We start from the raw sequence: 16,949 nt of genomic DNA on the forward strand, positions 1-16,949 counted from the left end.
ATGTCCCTCAAAGCCGCTGGCTGGCTCTGTAGTGCCTCCACCCATTCCTTTCCCTTCTGAGAGCCCAGGCAGCCTACAGAGGTTCTCATTTCTAACCGAGGGCCTCGTGTTTCCTTCCCTCCCAGCATTTTGCATTAATATTTTCAGAAGAGTCCTGCTTGTGTCTACACAGCCACCAAGAGAGCAATGTGGGTATTTTAGGCTCACAAATCTGTTAGCATTTGAGGTGCAATAATAGCTAACATTTATGGCAGGCCAGGAAAGAGCCATTGTAACCTGGTTTTGCTCACACAGTTAGCTCTGAATCGCTCTATAAGAAGGGGGATCAATTCTCTTCAACCTTACAGAAGAGGTTTCTGGCGGTCTGGCCACCACCCCACTCTGGTGGGATTCTAACCCATCAGAAGGAAGGGTTCCTCTGTCAAGGCAGGAACGGGAACAGGGAGTGGTCTGTTGGATTGGGGGAGTGCAAAGGGCACTTTTTCAGCATCGAAAAGCACATTTAGTTGAAAACGGGGGGCGGGGGGGAGCTGTGGAATTGCTCCTTCTGTCATGGAGTGAAGGCTCAAATCATTTCTGATGTCTCCGTCTTTTCTCCCCACTCCCACTGAGGAAGCAGAGGCCCCAGAAGAGAGCCTGGGGGCAAACAGCCCGGATTCACTGGCATTAAGCAAGATGGAAGGGAGGACGGAAAGATGCTGATGTTCTCCTTTCCAAACCTCACTGTTCTATTCCCAAGTCCTGGCCCACATTCATCACAGCCTCAAGGCCAGTACACACTGTCTCCTGGCTTTGAGGGAGGAAGATGGGTGGGTGGGATGGAGCCGGGGAGAGATGTGCCCGGCTCCATTTTTTTTTTTTTTTTTAAAAACAAATAATTAGGCTCTGAAAGGGTGAGGACTTGCTTGAAGTCACACAGCCCCTTCTGGAAATGCTCCTTCCCTTTCCCTATTCTCCCGCGCCTTCAGGTAGGGCGTTTAAGGGATTCCCAGCAGTTCCCGAGTATATGTGGAGGCTGCGCACCGGAGTGCTCAAGCGGCTGTTGGGCTCAGTCTGCGGAGGACGCCCCGGTGAAGTGTGGGGTTCGCAGCTCGACGCGGCCACCCGGCCTCCCTGTTCCAGGCCTTCCCCTCCCAGGCACTGCGTTCTCCGGCCAGGGACAGCACGCGCCAGGCGCAGCCCTTCTCCTATCTTTGCTCTGCGGCTCTCCCTGGGGCCGGAGGAGTCCTGCCGCCTCAAGGCCCCAGTGGTAACAAGAAAGTCCCAGACCTCACAGGGGCTCCAGACTCGGGACCCGGAGGGACCTGCCGCTGGCACCGCTCCTGCAGCCTCCCCAGGCGCTCCCTTCGCTTCCCGGTGTTTCAGGCTCTTTCCACCGCCTGTGTGCTCTGGGCGCAGCGCTGGCTGCCACACTTGCAAGTTAGGAAGAAAATGACTTCTTTAGAAGGTGGGGGACTCTGAGATCCAAACCCCTCCAGTAGCACCTCAAAGGGAGGTGCAAGGGATCCCCACTCTCTCACTTCCCTCCCTTGGGTTCCCTCCACCCTCCTTCGCCTGTGTCCTCCCTGCTTCGGAGTCATTCCTCTAGTGCCTGAGTCTTTCCTCCTCCACGCAGAAAACATCCCCTCCGAGGCACCCTCAGGTGATCCTGCCTCATCTCCAGGATCCTCGGCTACCCCCCAGCCCAGGCCACCCCTATTCTAGCAGACACCAGGCTCAACGTTTGGGGTTCCTCCCAGATTTCTCAGCCTGCCCTGTTCACTAGCAACGGCTCCCACAAGAGCCCCGTGTCCTGGTTCCTGGTCCCCATGGGTGAGTCTTGATGAGTGCCCAGGACCCAGGAGACTGAATTTTAAAGACAAGGGCCAGTCCTATAGCATTCCTGCCCATGCTCCCCATCTCCATCTTCTAACAAAACCAGAGGGTCCAGGCTGCCCGGCTGGAGAGGTGGGCTTGTGTGTCTGCTTTCTGCGTGGCTGAATATGGCATTGTCCTGGAGTCTTTCTATAGGACTGTGTCATTTGAGGGGGAGCTGTATGTGTCTCTGTGATGTTGTGGTGTTGTGTGTGTCTGTGTCGTTACATGTGCTGCCTTGAGAGGGGGTATTTCGAAAATAGTTACCTATGTACTTTTTCTGTGGACTTCCTTATGTGAAAACACCTGTGAGCATGTGGAACGTGGGGTCTTGTGCATGTGTGTGGTGGGAGTTTGTGTGAGCCTGTGTGTCATTGTGGAAGGCAGTGTGTGTGAGTGTGTGTGTGTGTGTGTGTGTGTGTGTTTAGAGGGTGGGGCAGCCACCGCCCAAACATCACCTCGGGTCAGATGGTTTTCTGGGCTCATAACTTAATGCTCAGTGCCCCCCCTCTTTTATTGGCCACTTTTATGATTATTATTTTTACCGGCAGCTCCAAGCAAGGCCTGTGGGCCTGGGCCTCCTGGAAGGCAATCACTGTTCTGCCATTCAGCCTGGGAGGCCAAAGGAGCTGTCTGCAGCAGCCTGGGCCACCCGAGTCTATATTTGGAAGCAAATTCCACAGCCACTTCCTGGGAACTGGGAAAAAGGTGCCTGGGAATTGGAGAGGACAGTGTTGTCAGTGTAACTCTGTCCCCGTCCCTGAGCGTTCGGGGGAAGCCCCCACACCCTTGGCAGGTTGGAAATATCAGGTGCAAGATCCATGCTGGGCATGATCACGGGGCAGAAATGCATCCCTTTGCAGTACTAGAGGCACCGTTACTTCCTCTGTAGGTGGAGTGAAAGGCGTGAGTAGGCGATATACAGGCACAACCCACCTACTGACATGCAGAGCACGTGTACCACAGCTGTGCACATGCTCCCCCTGCACACGACTTGGGCCTTCCCCAGTCCCAGAAGGACAGGGGAGTTGACTCTAAACCCTGATTATGTGTACTTCTTGGAAGTTGATTCCAGGAGTTCAGATGAACCAGTCTGGCTGCCCACAAGTCCTTTGCCCAAAGCAGCCTTTGACCTTGTCCCCAAGGGTTCGCAGACCTGGTGAACTCCAGGGAGGGTTTGCTTCTGCTGCTCTATAGATGCTAGGGTGACAGCTCCAGGGCTGGCATGATTAGAGACAGCTGCTTGCAGCATATCTTTCCTGAGCTAGGTAAAGATCGGGGTTGCTGAGCCGATCCCTCTGCCAGTCACCAGCCACGCGCTGAAAGCAGCAGCAATGCTCTGGCCTCCGCCACCTGTGACACCACGGGGCTGGGAGAAAGCTGGTTCACCTGTTCAGGGTGGCCCAGCCCCTCACTGACACCACCGCCTCAGCCCTCTGTTCCCAAGGGGTCAAGCAGTGAGATGCCACAGACCCGGCCACTTGGGAGTCACTTATAGCACACACAGCCATGCACAGTCACCCACTTTATATACAGGTGCAGCATTTCTATCTCACACACACAAGCATGCCAGGCAGCCACCCACCACGTGTCTAGGTTCAGCAATTTTGTCACATAGCTGCCACCATATTCATCACACATTCATATAGACATATATACTATATATATACACAAATACATGTATATATTAATATATGAATTCACACATGCATAGACACAGTCATGTGCACATTCCAGTATTCAAAGTCACACACAGCCACACATGCACACACCCATATACACACACGGCCTGATCACAAACCCACTGCCACTTTCATGGTCACATTCAACAACACATCACAGACACACACTGAATCTTTGATATGCACAAACACACGTGTATACTCGCACGCTCAGCCTCACACAATAGGCACACACCCACAAACATACACCTCTTTGGCCACATACACATACTCTCACAGGCATCCTCACACAAAGGCACACACCCACAGATACACACCAATTCAGACACACAATCCTGGTCACTCACAACCACCCACAGGCTCACAGCTGTGCATAAATGCACATCAGTTCAGTCACACACACACTCACAGTCACACTTACACTCCCTGTTGTCCACCCTCACACACAACCACACACTGCCCCCCACCCCCAGTATAAGTCCCCCTTCAGTGTCAGGCACACACATCGCAACCAAGGCCATGCATACATACACATTAAATTGCTCATACATGGAGTGGCTCACATGCACTCACAGCTGTGTGCACGGTGCGGTCACACACACTCTCACACACTCAGTCCCAAACCAGCCACACTCACAGTTACAGGTCTTCCCCCTGAGTCAGAGACATTAGCCCAGGCATACACTTGGATCCACACATACCCTCACTGTCACATTCAGATCCATTCACTCAGGATTCACACGGTCACTGCGTCATCCCAGGGTCCCCCACACATCAGCCTCAGACCCTCATGTATCCTCTTATGTGGCCACACACACGGGTACACTTGGAGGCAGGCTGCCCCTGCCCAGTCAGGCGGAAGGAATTGTGTGGTCACGATTAGAGATTGTTCCCCATTGGCATGGTAAGGTTAGCCTGGAGAGAACCCCTTGATTCCACAGGTCCCACTCAGACTAGAAACCACCAATTCAGGAGGAAAAAAGACATGTGGGTTTGGAGCAGGCAAAAGAAAAGCCTATCTCCAGCCGTATCCTCAGTCCTCAGCCCACCCCTTCAGGTCCCAGGGTTTCGACACAGCCCCATTGCGTGGGCTATAACTACTCAGGGTGGGACCTGAATAGTCCCTTAGCAATAACTAGTCCAACTCTTTAATTTTATATATGAGGAAACTGAGACCTAGAGGTACAGAGAGTGAAGGGAATTGCTAAAATTCTCCAGGAGTTCGAAGCAAGCTGAGAGTGGGACCCTTTTCTTCTGCCTCCAGTGCAAACCACACTACAGTGACCTCTGGGAGATTCCTGGACCTCAATAACCCCACTCCTCACAGCACCACCACTGCCATCACTATCCTTCCATCCAGTGGTCCCATCTAGCCCCCAAGGATGCCTGAGCTACCTGATACTGAGTAAAAATGAAGCATCAGCTCATGTCCTGATCCTGTTCACAACCCTCCAAAGGTCAGGCACCATGGCTCATGCCTGAGATCTCAACACTTTGGGAGACCAAGGTGGGAAGGTTACTTGAGGCCAGGAGCTCAAGGCTGCAGGGAACTATGATTGCACCACTGCACTTAAGCCTGGGTAACAGAGTGAGACCCTGTCTCAAAACGAACAAACAAAAAGTCTTAGAATAAAACCCAAACTCTTTCCCGTATCATTAAGGCCTTGCAGGAGCTGGCCCCTGCCTGCCCTCCTACCTCATCCTGCCCCCCTTTCTGCATCTCTATTCCACCCAGATCCTTCTCTGATCCTCATTTGTACCAGCCTTTACACCTACCCCAAGGCCTTTGCACATGCCATTCCCTCTACTCCCAGCTCCCTTCACAACTTCCTCCTCTGTGGCCAACCCCTCCGTGAGGCCAGCCCTGACCAGTGGCCACTGAAATTCCCTCTCTCCATCTCATCACTCTGTTTTATTTATTTCACAGCACTGACCACTATCAGAAGCTATTTTATTATCCTTAGCAAACTAACGCAGAAACACGAAACCAAACACTGCGTGTTCTCACTTATAAGTGGGAGCTGTACAATTAGAACACATGGACACAGGGAGGGAAATAATACATACTGGGGCCTGTCAGGGGAGGGTCAGGGGTGGGAGAGAGCATTAGAGAAAAGAGCTAATGCATACAGGGCTTAATACCTAAGTGATGGGTTGATAGGTACAGCAAACCACCATGGCACACATTTACCTTATGTAACAAACCTGCACATTCTTCACATGTACCCCGGAACTTAAAAAAATTAATGATTTTTTAAAAAGTTATTTTGCTTATGTATTAGTTTCTTATCTGTAAAGCAGTACTCCCCTCTGTTAGGGCTTTTGTGAGGATTAAGTGAATTTCTAGAGGTAAAGCTTTTAGAAAACACTTGGTGTCTAATAAGCAACCTGTATTGCTGTCATTTTTGTTATGTGCTTAGTTATTACGTTTCCACCTCAGACTCTAAGCTGCTAAAAACAGAGGTCACAGCTGTCTCATTCAACACCGCATCCCAAGTATCCAGGATTATGCCCTTCCTGTAATTGACACTAGTTAAACCTGTGTTAAACAAAATATATGATGGTGTCATAACAGATGGACTTGAACCCAGGGAGACATATGCAAAACATACAGATGCTCCTCGACTTAAGATGGGGTCACGTTCCAATAAGCTCATCGTACGATGAAAATATTGTTAAGTCAAAAGTGCACTTAATACCTGGATAAACCCATTCTGAAGTTGGAAAATTGTAAATCGAACCATTGTAAGTCAGGGACCATCGGCATAAAGAATCAATAAAGTGTATAGGACCAGGGAGCGCTCCTCCCACTGGGCAATAAAAATAAGAAGATAATTCTGAATGGCGATCAGTTTGCAGGGGGAAATACCCCCCTCCCCAGCAGCATGTTTTTTGGCTTTCTGAGCCTCGCTTCCCTGAGAAAGTTCCTCTCCTTCTGCCCCAAGTGGCCCCCATCACTGATTACCCTTCCCCTGTCCCCTGGGCCTTTCTTTTGCCTACCTTTCCATCTCTTCCCAGGAGCCTGGAGAAGGAGCCAGTAGATAAGTGAAAGTGGTATTTTTTATAGGCTGATAAAACCCATGCTTATCTAGAAAGCTCTGTCCCATCTCCCAGTGTCCCTAATTGATCATTTGCCCAATGCCCTCTCCACCAGGGCTACAGACACCAGGGAAACGTGACTCAGGCCACCCTCCTTGGCCCTCTTGCCTCTCTGTTTAATTTCCCCGCCCTTTGCCGCTGTGAGAGAGGGGCTGCCCCTATGCAGTGTTTGCCAGGAGAATTTGAGGAATCAGGAGGGAGGTGAGAAGAGATGGGGAGAGGGATAGTGGGGTCCAGACTTCCCCAAGTGGGTTTGCTGTGCCACTATTTAATGATGCTAACTATATTAAATTCTATACTCTAGCAGCCTCTTAAATCCGTTTATGGCCCATGCTAGACCCTGAGCTGTAATAATAATAAAAATAAAATAAAGGATTTATGCATCCAGGGTGTGGACCCGTCACTGGCTGAAAAGAAAGAGCTGTTTCTAGCTGATTTTGCTGGCCTGTTGCCCACACTCTGACCTCCTGTTTTCCCTGGGTGGAGGCTCCCAGGAGCAGGGAGAAGAACTGGATTCCTGGCAGAAAAGGAGATTTAGGGAAGCGAGAAAAAGCCAACTTAAAAGGAGCATTGGCTGGGCTCTTCTCAAACCAGTTTTTCTAAACTCTAGTCTCTCCACTTCCCTCTCTTGGGCTCATGTAGAAGAATTTGTTTGTATGGTAGCTTGAGCAGACCTAAACCCAAATTGTGACTAGGAATTGAAGAGAGAGCAGACAAATGGAGTGGATGTTGCTTAGAGAGGAAGCCGGATATTGTGGTCAAGCCTTAGGCATTGCCATGTGTCCAAATCCTGGCTCTGTCACTTCCTAATTGTATGAACTAGAAGAACTAGGACTTACAAACTAGGGAACATAAGTCTCTTCACCTTTCTCAACCTCAATTTCTCAATCTGCATAATGGGTTTCATGAGAATATCAGCTTCAGGTTGTTGTTGAGAGGAAAAATAATATAACATAGAACAGTCATATGCCATATAAAGACATTTAGGTCAATGATGGACTACATATACAACAGTGGTCTCATAAGATTATAATGCTGTAATTTTACTGTACTTTTTCTATGTTTAGATGAACAAATACCACTGTGTTACAATTGTTTATAGTATTTGGTACAGAAGCATGCTGTTCAGGTTGGTAGCCCAGTAGCAATAGGCTATACCATACAGCCTAGGTATGTAGTAGGCTGTACCATGTAGGAGTTCACACTTGAACCAAATTGCCTAGCAATGCATTTCTCACAACATATCCCTGTTGTCAAGGGACATATGACTGTATATGTAAAACATCTGGCACAGGTTTAGAGTAGGTCTTGAGTGCAATGTGCTGAAGAATGCCAGTCCTCTCGAGATAAGCAGAGGCAGGCTTCACCTGAGTCCCAGTCCACAGTAGGGAAAGGAGGCAGGAGAAGGATTCAGCAGCCGTATGTGTAATTGATCTCCTGGAAAACATTAATACCAACTGATCAGTATCTGGAAGGAGAAGCTAAGCCTCCTCTGAGCAAGGTTTCTAAGAAACAGGAGGCAGGGTGAGGACAGAAGGAGGAGGGAAGAAATGCTCATAGCCTGGTCTGATGGGTCTGGAGATCCCTGGCCCCCATCGGGGGCAGGGGTAGGAAACATGGCTGTTCTGCAAATTCATAATTATGGAGCAATGGCCTCTCTGGGCTTCTGTGGCCGTGCACCCCCATCTCTGCTCGGCACTTAAGAGCCTGAGTTGTAACCGTTGACTTCCAGGCCTGTCTTCCCATAGGACACAGCTCTTTGGGGGCAGGAACTCTGTGATTGTTGTCTCCCAGCTCCCAGAGCATCAAGAAGCACTCATTAAGTGAATGGTCAAACAGGAGGACAGGGGCCTCTGGCTTTCTATTCCTGGCATTTGGTATTGATGTGGCCAGAGTCAGGGACAAGGAGTGAATGTGTTCAGTTTTTGTGCTAGTTGTGGCATAATTCTCACTGTCTGATTACCTCCTATCAGGAAACTAAAGGAATACATTTGGATCCCCAAAAGAAAGGAAAACAGTATATCAAAGAGATATTTGCACTCCCATGTTTGTTGCAGCACTGTTTACAATAGCTAAGATTTGGAAGCAACCTAAATGTCCATCAAGAGATGAATGGATAAAGAAAATGTGGTACATATACATAATGGAGTACTATTCAGCTGTAAAAAAGAAGGAGATCCTGTCATTTGCAACAACATGGATCCACCCATGCTGGAGGTCATTATGTTAAATGAAATAAGCCGGGCACAGAAAGACAAACTTCACATGCTCTCACTTCTTTGTGGGAGCTAAAAATTAAAACGATCGAACTGACAGAGATAGAGAATAGAATGATGGTTATCAGAGGCTGAGAAGGGTAGTGGTGGTGGTATGGTGAGTAGGGGGGTGGGCATGGTTCATGGGTACAAAAAATAGTTAGAAAAAAGGAGTAAGATGGAATAAGATCTAGCCTTTGATAGCACAACTGGGTGACTATAGTCAAGAATAATTCAATGGTATATTTTAAGATAACTAAAAGAGTATAATTGGATTATTTATAACTCAAAGAATAAATGCTTGTGGAAATGGATATCCCATTTGCCCTGATGCGATTATTAGGCATTGCATGGCTGTATCAAAATATCTCATGTACCTCATGAATATATACACCTACGATGTACCCACAAAAATTAACAATTTTAAAGAAGAATCCATTTGGAGCCTATGGAAGATTGATTGCATCTAGTGACCCCATTTTCCATGCTACCTTCTACCCATGCTGACTCTAGACTTGGCCTCTGTGACTCGCTTTCAGCAATGGGATAGTAGCAAACTCAACCCCTTGTATGTTTCTACACTCTCATCTCTCTGATTTCTTTATGTGAGCAATTCTGGGCTATCCTCCCGGAGGATGAGACACATGGCCGAGTCTGCCCAGTTGTCTCAGCCAAGGCCCTAGATAAGTAAGAAAGTCCAGCTAAGATCAACAAAGACACCTTGTTAACTGAAGCTGACCACAAATACCTAAGCAAACTCCATCTGGCAGACCTGTCCAGCTAACCCATAGATTCATAAGCAAAAATAAATGTTTATTGTTGTCAGCCACTGGTGGTTGTAGTAATTTGTTATGTAGCATTATTGCAGCAATATGGCTAACCAATAGAGCCTTGAGCTATATCTAGCCCTGACTGGCTCCACATTCGAGTTTTTGGCAAGGAAAGAAATTTTGAGGTTCCAGTTGCAAACATTCAGCCTTACTTTAATGTCAAGGGTTGGCTATTTAAAGCATCAGAAATAGAGTGGTGCTTCTGGCTTCAAAATTATGGAAACTGGAGCTGACAAGAATTCCAATAAGGCTAGGTTTACACGGAAGCAATTTCCCGGTTCATCTAAATCACACAGACCTGGGTTTAGTGAGGCCAAGTGAGTGGAAGCCCCTTCTGAAACCTATGGCGGGTTTTTCTGTAGCACAAGTCATGCAATAGTGGACAGCATCCATTTCCTTCTTTGGTGACAGCATCCTGAGTTTCCCTTCCTAGCCCTCATTACCCAGTAGATGGCCAATTAGCATATTCTATCCTCCAGATGTAATGATTGGTTCAACTGTAGGCATGTGTTTAAATTCTATCTAATTAGAGGTTATTGTGGGATATCTGCCAGAAATACTGGGAAGAGAAGGCCTCTCTACTGGCCTTAGAATATGAAGGATGGAAAGCTTAGTGATACTGGCCACCATCTTGTTACCAGGAGGGGAGAGCTTGCCCAAACAGGCAAGTGATGTGACATCCCTAAGGTTTAGTAATTTTCATCTGTAAAAAGAGGATAATAACTATGTCCCCTCAGTATTGTTTTGAGGGTTTGAGGAGATAATAAATAAAAAGTACCAGGAAAGTAATCCATAAATGTAAGCTATTGTAATTAATTTGGTGCAATTATTGACCTAGATTAGTATCTGATATTTAACTTGTAACTAAAAATGAGCATGTGTGTGTGTATGTGTGTGTGTCTGATATTTTCCATGTTTACATGGATGTTAATAAACTTATCTATAGTATCCAATAATCTGGGCTCAAGTCCCAGCATTGACAATTACATACTGTGTAGTTTTTGTAGATTAACAAGCTTTCTGAACCTCAGTTTCTCTATGTCTGAAATCAGGAAAATTACAGGACTCACGTAATCAGTTAGAAAAGTAGATAAATGATAACAATATATGTCAGGTACTGTGCCTGGCACAGAGTGAGGACTCAATAAATGTTCCTAGTTTTTCCCTCATTTTTTCCCTTGATACTTGTTTAAATTTCAATTTTAAAGAATAGGTAAGTACATATATACTACAGTGTACAACCTCGGAGCCGAGACCTAGTGAGCAAGACAAATCACCCCAAATTTCTGCTGTGGATAACTCAAGTCTCTGGGACATGGTGGGACATGGTTTTTGAAAAGAGGAAGCTATGAGACCTCAGTTCATAATGTATTCCCAAGGAAGAATCTACAAGCTCATAATGCATTCCCAAGGAAGCATCTACAAAGTGTCAGTGAAAGAAGTTGAGATTGTAAAATGTCTTCAGCAGGTCAAAGTCCAATAGCAAGGATGTGGGTTTAAACACCTGGAGGTAGCTCAGGCACCATTTTATGGCAATGCAGCTGTAGGCTGTCCTGGTCCAGTTTTCCCCCAACCCCCAAAGCTCATAAAGTAGCCATGCCTCCATGTACGCGAAGAAACAATGAATGAATGTACTTTGACTCATCTGCTATGAGAGCTCAGAAATTTACCAGAAACAACATACATTCCAAACAAAGAAGATATTGGTGCAGACCACATGGATCCTGGGGACAACATCCTCTTCTCCCAGGACTGTCAGTCTCCATTTATTTATGTCAAAACCTGATTTCCCCTTCCATACCCCTACAAAGGAAATCAAACAGTACAGGGGTACAATATACCAAGAGACCTCTGGAGGGTTATTAAGCAATAATGAAAGACAGTCTTACTCAGAGCTGACCTATAGTTTCTCTTCTGCTGGATTATGAAAGGAGTTCAAAGGATGGCCCTAAAGCCAAAGTGACTGGCTAAAGCGTTGACATTGAAAGAGGGCCTTTCATCTTTGTGTCTACATTCTGGTTGAAAGTCATTATCATCTCTGGAGCTGAGTGGTTGCAGGGTGGAGCTGGTGGTCACTCATCCCAGCTGCAGCTCGGTTTCCACATCTCAGTAGCCCTGGGCAAAGTTGCCTGGAAGGATTCATTCACATGACTGCTCAAGCATTCAGTGAATATTTGTTTAGAATCCAGTATTGCAACACGTCCTGGCCCATCCACTGTCTAATGTCTCATTTCATCAACATGGAGAAAAAGGAATGGTGAAGCTTTCAGTGAGCTCTGGTATGATGTAAAAACAACCTAATTCCTCTTGGTCTTTTGGGACTTTGGGGGAGTGTAGGTGGTAGGGAAGGGATCCCCAGTCCAAAAGCACATATTGAATCAAGCTTTGTAGATAGATCCCCCTGTGCAGGGTATTTTTTTGTCATGGTTTCAAGCATAGACAGGGAGATATGGGTGATCACAGGTAAGTTATTAAAACTGTCTGACCCTCAGTTTTCTCTTCTGTAAAATGGCCACAGTACTACCTACCTTTTAGAATTGTTGAGAGGATTAAATAGATTCTTATGTAAAACATGTAATGTATCCCAAACAGAAGGTTACCAAATCTAATAGAATTGCTATTCTCTTTCCATATGCCCAATGTGTAGAACTAAGAAAATTTAACCCCCCCCGAAAAGTCTTTCAGCCTTTTAAGAGGGAAAAAGCCAACTCCAATTAGGTTGTTTCTCAGCCTTCCTGACTGTATCTGAAAAAGTGAAGCCGTGAACACCCAACACGTAAGGATATTACAAAGATTGGGGGTTACATTTGCAAAAAGTCTGCCACACCAGAGACACACAATAACCTGACGCCACGTATAACTACCATCATAAGTGACAAGTCAGATCAAGGAGCCCATGGAACAGAATTTGCCAAGGTTTAGTTCACTGCTATTCTCTTAACACTCACTTTTCAGCTCAAATATGAGAACTTAGTTAATGTGCCACTGGTCTACCGCTGAGAGCATCTTTCCCACCCTGTTTCTCTGGACCAGCTGAAAGAAATTTATCAGAAGTAGATTTGAGCTATACTTGGAATTAACTGAATGCTCCAGCCTTACCTAATTCTAAAATCAACCTCCAGGGTTACCAAGTAGGGGCTTGTAATTTAAATAAACATTGACTGTCTACTACCTGCTCAAAAACTAGTCCTGGTGCTGAAGTTACAACAGCCACCAAAACAGACAAATCTTTCTCCCCTCAAGAAGCTCATATTCTAGTATCATACCAATCACCAATGCATAAGAGGCCTACACAACTGGATATCAACTGCATCATGCTTTCTCTCAAGTGTCATTCTGGAAAGAACCATACATAAAGATCTTTGCAATGGAAAGGGTAGAATTTACCCCTATTGAGAAACAGATAGAGATACATATAGGTTTATATAAATACGTAGCTCGAGATACAGAAAATGATTTGAGTACTGGTCCTGTATCAGGGATTGTACTAAATGTTCGACTTAATTTTAATTCAAATTTAGTCCTCACAACAAGCTTCAAAATAGGAACTCTTCTTGTATCCTCTTTACAGATGAGAACATTTGAGGCTCATAATAAAAGTAATTTGATTTAATAAAGAATTGCTCCAGAACTCCAACCACAATTAGTGTAAATAAGTGCAGCTTGTGAGTAAAAGCTGGGTTACTGGAACGAATTAGAGGGCATGAAATAAATTCAGACCAGTTAGAATATGGGGCAGTGGAAATGGTTTTCATGTGCGTGTTGAGATGAAGGAAACCAGGGACCTTTATGTGTTTGCAAGAAGCCAACCTTCCTGAACAAATCTTGAAAAAGTGACCCCAAGAAAGAAGACTGATGGAGACACACAAAGATTGTGGTTTGAAGGTAGGTCTGAAGAGTCACATGGCCTTGAAAACCCAGCACCCACAAAGTCTTGGCCAATAAACCTCACAAAACTATGAGCTAGTAGACACAGGAAGCTGAATAGACTTTTTCCAAAGACCACTTCAGTGGAGTTCATGGAAGGCAAAGGCTTAGAGCAATCTCATATTAAGTGTCTAGTGAAAAAGCTGTCGCCTTCCAAAGGATTAAATGTTACACCTGCAAAAATGCATGCAGAAACATTACACAAACTCAAATAGAGGGATGTTTTCCAAAACAACTGGTTTGTACTCTTCAAACACGTCAGGATCAAGAAAGACAAAGAAAAACAGAGAAACACTTCCAAATTATAGAACAACCTTGTCAAGTAAATATAATGCATGATTCTGGATTGGTGGGAGTGGCGTAGCCACAAAAGCCATTATTGGGACAATTGATGGAAATGAAATGTAAACTGTGGATTTGATAATAGCATTGAATTTTCTGATTTTGGTTATTGTGCTGTGATTATGTAAGATAACGTCCTTGTTTTTAGCAAATGCTTTGTGTTGTATTTAAAGAGGCACAATGTTCTAACTTGCTTAGATGGTTCATTAATAATTATTTACATAGTGAGAGAGAAAAAGAGAGACTACTATCTGGAATGATTTTGTCTGGTGAGGAATTAAATGGAGAAAAAAGCAGAACCAAAAGACGAAGAGACATTGCTGGGGTCCTTTGATCTAAATATACCTGAAGCTGACATGTCCATAAGCTTCCACATTTCATAAGCCAATAATTTCTCCCCTTTACAATTTTATTTTTGCATAAGCCAGTGTGAGTTTTGTTTCTATGAGTTGAGTGAAGTCAGCTGAGAATCCATGAGTCCTGCTGATTATTGTGATGTAATAGATGAGCACCACATTGCAGGCACTATGTTAGGCAACAGGTGTAAAAAGATGAATGAGACCCACTCGTCTTAAAGGTCTCACAATGCTCCAATAAGGAGATGAATATATGAGCAAATCATTGTAATACTGGTAATGCCTCTAACTGGAAAATCTAAATTCCAAAGGGCTCCAAAATCCAGAACTTTTTGAGTGCCAGCATGATGCCACAAGTGGAAAATTCCACGCCTGTCCTCATGTGACGGGTCACAGTCAACACAGTCAAAACTTTGTTTCATGCACAAAATTATTTTAAAGTATTGTATAAAATTACCTCCAGGCTATGTGTACAAGGTGTACATGAAACAAATGAATTTCATGTTCAGACTTGGGTCCCTTTCCTAAGATATCTCATTAGGTATTTGCATATATTCCAAAATTTGAAAAAATCTGAAATCCAAAACACTGCTGGCCCCACGTATTTATGATAAGGGATACTCAACCAACACAGTACCATCTGATTTTGCTCAATGTCTCCTCATTGCTTCAAATAGTCTCTCCTCTTTTTCTCTTTTTCTTTTTTTCAGACAGAATCTCACTATGTTGCCCAGGCTGGAGTGCAGTGGTGCAATCTCAGCTCACTGCAAACTTTGCCTCCCAGGTTCAAGTGATTCTTCTACTTCAGCCTCCCAAATAGCTGGGATTACAGGCATGCACCACCACGCTTGGCTAACTTTTGTATTTTTATTAGAGAGGTTTTGTTGGCCAGGCTGGTCTTAGACTCCTGACCTCAAGTGATTCGCCTGCCTCAGTCTCCCAAAGTGCTTGAATTATAGGTGTGAGCCACCACACCTGGTCCTCTTTTTTCTATCTATCCAAATTATCATCCTTTAGGAGGCAGCCCACGTTATCACTCCTTCATGAGCCTATGAACCACTGTTTTCATAGTGATTAAACCATCAAGCATCACTTTATGTGAAAAATGGTAAGTAACACCACATGCCCTACCATGCCAACTGCATGCATAGCTCATTGGGAATAAAGTATATAGAGATGGGTATATAACAATAACTACAAAATGTTTTTGAAATTCACAAAACCTTATAAATAATCTAATTGGTAGTTGGATGAAAGGTGTGAAGGGGTATGAGGTAGTGAGGTGGGAAGGTTAATGACGATTTCCAAGAGAGAGAAACTGAGAGAAATTCTGAGGTGAACGTTTTCTCAAGCCTGATAAGCCATTTGAAACATCGGAAAACATTAACTGGATTTTTTTTTTTTTTTTTTTTTTTTTGAGACGGAGTCTCACTGTGTCGCCCAGGCTGGAGTGCAGTGACACAATCTCGGCTCACTGCAACCTCCACCTCCTGGGTTCACGCCATTCTCCTGCCTCAGCCTCCTGAGTAGCTGGGACTACAGGCGCCCGCCACCATGCCCGGCTAATTTTTTGTATTTTTATAGAGATGGGGTTTCACCGTGTGAGCCAGGATGGTCTCGATTTCCTGACCTCCTCATCTGCCTGCCTCAGCCTCCTAAAGTGCTGGGATTACACGCATGAGCCTCCATGCCCTGCCCATTAACTGATCTTGAAGCATGAATCTGGGTCAGAAGCTCTGCAGAATTCATTGCTCAGTACACAAGTGACAGAACCATCAGTACCCCAAACCTTAGCCTCGTGCAATATACCAAGGTAAGAAGCTTACATATGTACTCCCTGAATCTAAAATAAAAGTTGAATTGAGTACATATGGAAACAAAAAGGGGAACAATAGACACCAGGGTTTACTTGAGGGTGGAGGGCCAGAGGAGAGTGAGGATTGAAAAACTGCCTGGTGGGGACAATACTACTACCTGGCTGAGGAAATCATTTGTACCCCAAACCCCAGCAGCATGCAATTTACCCATATTGCAAACCTGCACAGGTACCTCCTGAATCTAAAATAAAAACTTGGGGAAAAAATTAAAAAAATAAAAAAGTTTAAAAATAAAATAAGGCCAGGCATGGTGGCTCGTGCCTGTAATCCCACAGCACTTTGGGAGGTCGAGGCAGGTGGATCTCCTGAGGTCAGGAGTTCGAGACCACCCTGGCCAACATGGTGAAACCCCGTCTCTACTAAAAATACAAAAATTAGCTGGACATGGTAGCAGGCACCTGTAATCCTAGCTACTCGGGAGGCTGAGGCAGGAGAATCGTTTGAACTTGGGAGATGGCAGTTGCAGTGAGCCAGAATGGTGCCACTGCACTCCAACCTGGGTGACACAGCGTGACTCTGTCTCAAAAACAAAACAAAAAATAAATAAATAAATAAATAAATTTGGAAAAGAATAAAGAGAATAAAACAAATGTCCTGAAGCATTTGTTCTTACGATGTGCCAAAATGTGAAAGAGTTCGATATTAAAATCAAAATTGCCTTTGAGTTGTAAAAGCATGTAAATATACAACTTTATTTCAAAGACATATTTCCTTTCCATCTAAAATG

This window comes from Chlorocebus sabaeus, chromosome 11 (genome assembly GCF_047675955.1).
Source record: "Chlorocebus sabaeus isolate Y175 chromosome 11, mChlSab1.0.hap1, whole genome shotgun sequence".
Taxonomy (NCBI): domain Eukaryota; kingdom Metazoa; phylum Chordata; class Mammalia; order Primates; family Cercopithecidae; genus Chlorocebus; species Chlorocebus sabaeus.